This window comes from Camelus dromedarius, chromosome 15 (genome assembly GCF_036321535.1).
Source record: "Camelus dromedarius isolate mCamDro1 chromosome 15, mCamDro1.pat, whole genome shotgun sequence".
Taxonomy (NCBI): Eukaryota; Metazoa; Chordata; class Mammalia; order Artiodactyla; family Camelidae; genus Camelus; species Camelus dromedarius.
This window is the reverse complement of record NC_087450.1, coordinates 21,879,542-21,886,392: the sequence shown is the minus strand read 5'-3', so window position 1 is coordinate 21,886,392 and position 6,851 is coordinate 21,879,542. Positions and strand designations below refer to the sequence as shown.

Here is a 6,851-nt window from a genome sequence, read left to right as displayed (position 1 = left end):
GCTCTTGCTCCTTGTCCACCCTGCCCTGGCCATACTGACGCCTGTGCTGGTTCTCAGTGCCTAAATCTAGTCCTGCTCCAGGATTTTGTTTTTGTTGTTCCCCATGCTGTGACTGCTCTTTCCAGAGATTTCCAGAGCAAGATCCACATCATCTTGCTTTTAAGGTCCCCTCCTTCCCCAACTACCCTATTTAAAATATCCTATGTTCACTTTGGCAGCACATAGACTAACGTTGGAACGAAACAGAGATTAGCTTGGCCTGAGCAAGGATGACATGAAAATTCATGAAGTGTTCCATACTTTTTTTTTTAGAGAGTAATAACCTACATAGACTCACTTTCTCTTTTACCCCAGCTTTATTGTTCTCCATGTCGCTTATCACCATCTGACATATTATTTAGGTTGAACCACATGAAATTGTAGATAATGGCCATTTTTGTCCTACAAAAAATGTCAGTGCATAGCATTCAGGCTAATTCATATTTCCTGTTTATTGTAAGCTCTGTGCTAGAAGAGACTTTTTCAAAACAGAAGTTCATTCTTGTAGCCCCAGCTCCTGCATAGTGCTTAGTACGTAATGAATGCTCAATCTGCAGAATAAAATCAGCGAGACAACAATACTTCTAAGGTACCTACGGTGTGCTACTCATGTTTCTATCCATGTATCCAATCTCTTTTTTGTTTTATCTCTTCATATGAAAATAAGTCGCCATCTTTTTCAGCCAGGAGCTAAATTAGTATGCAACTGGGATGATTCAAGGGGAACAGAGTAACTATTTGAAAGAAGGATGCAATATAAATCTAATATATGTATATATATTTATATCATGTTTATTCCACTAATTATGCTTCATTTTTACCAAGACCATGACTATAAATTCTGATTTTTATGTCCTGAGTACATTTCATCTGAGTAGATGAGAGGCCTGCTAGAAGGGCAAACCTAACATGGAATTAAACTATTGCTTCAAATAATTGACAAAGTGATATTTCACTCCAAAGAAATATTGATTAGATTTGAAAGGAAAGGCTTTGGGATCATGAAAAGTCTGAGTATTGGGCGGGAGGGGGTGATGCCTTCTTGCAATTTTGCAGTAAGCACATGCTTTGAAAACGGAGGCTGTTTGGAAAGGACGAGAAAACCTTTAACAGTGAAGTTCAGCCACAAAAATGAAGTCGGAGACCGGGCGTGCAGGCACATTCTCACCGGTCGTAATTTTAGGAAGGTATATAAAGATGTGATCAGGAACACTCAAATGTAGGCTGAGGAAAAATAATTGAATTGGGAATCATATTTTTTTAAAACCACAAAAATTACAGCATCTTGTAAAGTAGTTAAAATCGCTCCATCCATTCTTTGAACAAGTTCACTGAGGCAGAGGAACAAGCAGCCCATTTCCAGGAGCGCCGCACATGCTGGGGGGCAGATCCGGGATGAGAGCCCAACAGTCCCATCTTCCTGTCTCATCTTTTGTATTCACAATATTGCAATCTGTTTCCTAGAGGATGATTAATGTGTAAAACCGAGTGCTTTAATTTTACTGCAGGAAAAAGTAATGCAGAAAGAGCATGGGCTGTGATGGAGACAAAATTTGTCTAAACAAAGATATCTTTGGTTAATTAGTAAAATGGCAAAGACATTTATAAAAAACAAGAGAAGCACATATATCTCTTTTATAAGTGTTAAATATTTCAATAGTCACCCGTATGAAATCTTTTAATGGTAATTCTCCTGTATTTGTAGAAATGATTAACACTATGTTTGAAACATCATTGTTTTGCCACTGAGCTAACATTACTTTTTATCATTGTATCTTTGAATACTGTATTACTGATCTGACCTAGAGCATTTCACATGAAAGAAAAGCTAAGTTAGCAAAGGGATAGTACAGCTTATAAAAAGATGTGCTATCTGTGAAAACAGATATGATTAAAACAGTGCGTGATGTTTAAATGAATTAGGAGTCATCACGGACAATGCAAAGAAGTCTTCTCATCACACAGAGACAGTTAGGAAGGCATATGGGACCTCAGGGTGCATTAAAAAAGGGAGAAAATAATATGGAAATATTAAGTTGATGTTATATCAAATAATGATACACTTTCATCTGGAATACCAGTCTAATTTCAGTCAACGCACCTTAAGACATGTCAAGCAGAGAATGAAAATATCCTGAGGAATGGGAAAAAATGAGGAAATGGGGAATGAATTTATGTAAAGACAATGTATTTCTGAAAAATAAGTTTTGTTAAGTGGAAAGTCACTCATTTTCCCAAATAGCACAATGAAGGACATTTTGGTAATTGGCTGATTGATGCTTATACTGAAATAGCAACAACAAATACACCTAAACAATAAATAAAAATAGACAGTATTATCTGGGAGGTGGAGTGATACTTAAAACCAGTATTCTGGTACTAGAAAAGGGTTGCTGATGAAAAAGAACTGAATAGGAGCATCAGTGATGGAGACTGAACTTGTATGCTAGTGGCCTTCTTCTTTACAAAGTTGTGTACTTACCTCTGTCCCTAAATGACATGTAACATTAATTGTAGGTTTAGACCCTTCTATGGTGATTCAAAAGTGTAAAATAAGGTCTCTCTCTCTTTTTTAACTAATTAACAAAAAACTTGCATATGTGTTTTCTCAGCATGAAAGAACATACTTATTACAGAATATTAGTAAATTTGGGAAAACTAGAAAGGAGAGGGAAAAAAATCTTACTGTTACCAAACCAAACTGATACAGTTGGCATTTTGATGTATTTTATTCCAACATTTTATCTATATTTGCTGCTTGGTTGCTTGGTTTTATACAGATGTAATCAAACCATGGAAAACAGTTGTTCTCTGTTTCTTTTCATTTCAGCAAAAACATATTCCTGTGTGATTATAAGCCCTCAGTAGTAATTTTCACACAATAATATTGCATCAATAGATGTACCCAAATTTATGCAATTATATCTATAATACTGATGATTCTGATATTGGCAATTTGTGCTCTGAGATAAAATTACCAAAGTGATTAGTGAATAGGAATTTTTAATAAAATGACTAACTTGATGATTATGCAAGGTGTGAGAAGGAATGGCTCTCACTAGCTATTTTTTCCACCTATGTTTATTTTCAGTTACATGCCTTCACGTCACTTCAGCATTTGCCCTCTAGAGTATAAACATCCATCGGGTTTGTGTGATATTGCCATTAGCCCATTTCTGTGTGCAGCTGGGCACTCAGATAGTAGTTTCTGATAGCAACGACCAGGGTTTATTGTTCAAATCGTCATCGTGGCCAACTCTAGACACAAATACCTGAAGGACAGAAAAATTATCCCAGAGGAGTTCTAGGGTTGGAGAATGCAGATTAAATGAAAGACTTTTTCACTACGAAGACTACTTTGTGCCTTTACTTAGAACTAACAATAGCTAGAAGTCACTGTGGTGAAGCCTGGGGCTTCCTCTGAGAAAATAAATGAAATTGTTTTATTTTTTTCCTTTAATATAGCTGTCACTTTATACCATGTTGGATTTATTTAGTTTAACTTGGTATATAAATTTAATCTCATTTATCCTCATGTGCTTGTTAAGATGATTAACATTGCCTTATTTCACAATGAAGAAACAGCCCTTATGGTTGGAAGAATACAAGGGAACCAGGATTAAATCCTGAACCCTTCCCTGTGAGCCTAGTTTATAGTATTTACAGTGACATTACTTTTCATAATGCAAGTGACAATGATGAGGTAAACTTGACCCCATGGACCATTGGATGGAATCTGACACATCCTTTCCTTTATTTATTTTTTTGCTTGTTCAAGTAGGAAAAGATTAGTTCCATAAATCTGTTGCTGATTTTAACTTCCTCCCATCACACAAAGGAAGCATGCACCATTACTAGAAACTGGGCTTAAATATAATCTGGATGTGCATATTTCTAGATGGACCAGGGCAGACTCTTTACTTGAAATCTCAAACTACTTTTGATTGAGTTATTTATTAACACTCTCTCCTTCAATCATCCATAGAGCTGGTCTTCCAAAAGTGCTAATGAATTTTTATGCCTTTTCCATAGACTGCTGTTAGTCAGGCTCAAAAATTCTTTGTTTCTTTTTTTTTTCTTCAAATCTATGAGGATATTAGTAAAAACTAAAGTTAACCAGAAACTTGGAGGAACAAGCTTGTTTCAAAGGTAGAGTTAAGAGAATGAACTCAGAAGGTACACATGTTATTGCAATACCAAACATATTCAGAGAAGAAAAACAAAGAGGATAGAAATAGAGGAACTGAATAGCAGAATCTAAACATTTTAGAGCTTTGAGTAGAGCATTCTTTCCTCTCTTATGAGATGTCTTTGAAAAAGATTTGGGGCCTTGATTGCATGCTTAGGACGTCAGAGTACTAAGGAGGGGTAGAGAAATTCAGAGCCCTATTCTGCTTTGCTGAATACTGTAGCTTTTTTCTACCCCCCTCCCCACTACTGGTAATTATACCGATTGGAAAGATAGGGGAAAAAAGTTGTTTTTTTTTTTCTTGGAGAATGCTTTTCTTTCAAAGATTCTGAGTTTGGAGAAGATCTTTAAGCGAAAGGGCGCTAGACATAAGAGTCTTTTTAAGTCCTTCTTATCCCAACATTTGAAAATGCATTTTATTCATAAAGCTTACACTTTTTTTTCAAAGGAGCCATTTAATTCATTATGGAGTAGTATGAAGCTGTTGAGAGAGATATAGCAGCTTGATTCATTTGAAATCATAGGACAAATAGACTTGAAAAAGCAAATGCATCCATTTTGACACTAATTACGTGTCTTTTGCACATGCAGTATCTCGTGTCACAAATTGCTCTCATTTGCCTCTCTCTGCAGAATGTCTCTGAAATGAGATGGCTGGAAAATGCCTTAAACAGGTGGATGTGGAACAGGTTGGGGGCTAGAGGGACTTTGGTGGAGGAAGGGTGGGGTGAGGAAGGTAAAAAAAGGAAGGTGTCTTAGAAGTCACTGGCATTCATAGGGAATTTGTTTCACATGTTATTGACCCATGTGATAAGGTGGAATACATAACTTTTCAAATATTATGTATCTTCCTTCTAATCATAACAACAACATAACAGAGCCCACTATAAACCAGACATTGTGCTAAGATTATTTTATTTGTACATATTGTCTTTGAACCTTAAAATAAGCCTATGATTATATCCCCATTTTACAGATTAGGACAGAAGAGTTTGAACAGTTTCCCTAAGATATCTCCAATATGTGTGTTTTCCCCAACTCCACCAAGCAGTTAACTCAATTCTAACACTATCTACCTGGAAATGGCACCAGATACCACAGGTTAAGACTGCCCTCCCCCAACTTCAGATGCCAGTCTCAGGTCTGCCTGGACACCTGTGCTTCTGACCCACTGACTATAGATCAGAGGTCCCCACAACCCTCTCCTTGGATTGGATTGATTTGCTAGAGCTTCTCATGAAACTCAGAGGAACATTTTACTTACTAGATTATTAGTCTGTCAAAAAAGGGTTTAACTCAGGAACAGTCAGCCGGAAGAGATGTGTAGGGCAAGGTAAGGGAATAGGGGTGTGGCGCCTTCACACCATCTCCGAGGGTACCACTCTCCCAGCACCTCCATATGTTCACCAACCTGGAAGCTCATCAAATCTTGTTCAAGAGGTTTTATAGAGCTTCATCTGCAGCTCCCTACCTCTCTCTTTCCCCATGCCAATCAGTGGGTCTGAAAGTTCCAGCCTTCTGATCACCTGGCCTTTCTGCTGAGCAGCCCTGTCCTCAAGTTATCTGGGGGCCTCACCCTAGATCTCCTCGTTAACATAAACTCAAAGGGCTCTCCTTGGGAATGGCAAAGGTACTCTTTGAGCTCTCGAAATTCCAGGTTTGAGGAGCTTAGTGCCAGGACCTGGGGACGAAGACCAGATATATATTTCTCATTATGAAACAGTTGCGTAACTAATACTTGGGAGGTTAAAGCCCAGGCAACCCGATTCCAGAGCCCTAGGGAGCTCTCCGGCCACATGTGTTTCAGGACCCTTGCCCTGCATCTTCCCGGATCCCACTCTTCTAGTTTGCTACCCTGAGTCCTGTAGAATGCTTTATGACAAAGTTTACCGAAGTCTGCAGGATTAACCTGAGTTTGGCATCTTGCAGTCCACTCTCGGATCTATTTAGCACAGGAGGAGAGCTTTATAAATGATGCAACAGTTTCTTAGAGTTCTTTATGGAACAATTCAAATAGGGCTAAAAACAACCAAGAGGAGAGAGAAGTACACATTCATTTTCCCTGAATATGAACGAAAACAAAAGCATTTGCTACATGGTGTGAGTTGGAGGAATCTTGTATTATTGAGCTGGTGCTTGTTGCCTGATAATGGACAAGATTAGCGCCACTTTTCTGTAACTAAGCCTGTAATGGTGTCACAGCCTATTTGATGCCAATTGGTGTTCCTGGGGTCCTTGATATAAAGCACCCTTTGCAAATGAGTAGTCAAAATGGTTGGAATAAGGAATAAAACCAGAGAGTAAAAAATGAGTAGCTAATTCAACACTTAATTTCTTTTAATTTTGAGAGTCTTACATATGTGCTACCACTATTAATGGGTGGGATGCTGATGAGGGGGGAAGAGTTTTAAACTGTAAATTTATTTTCACCTGAGCTGCAGAATTCAAACCCAGCAGGCCTTCCACGTAACGCAGTTTGACAGTTCATTTGAAATAAATGTGCCGATAACCCTTAAAAGTGGTAATAAAATACTCTTTGCTCTACTGTACAGATGATTAATACCACTAAAGTAATTAAATTCCATTAGGCTGAGGTTCACATACCCAAGGAATTGGTGCCAGA

At 37.9% G+C, this 6,851-nt stretch overlaps 1 pseudogene; it reads left to right on the top strand.

Annotated features, from left to right (window-relative positions):
• The first annotated feature begins 204 nt into the window (after nucleotides 1-204).
• On the top strand, nucleotides 205-304 carry LOC116157582 (U6 spliceosomal RNA; annotated as a pseudogene).
• The last annotated feature ends 6,547 nt before the right edge of the window (nucleotides 305-6,851 follow it).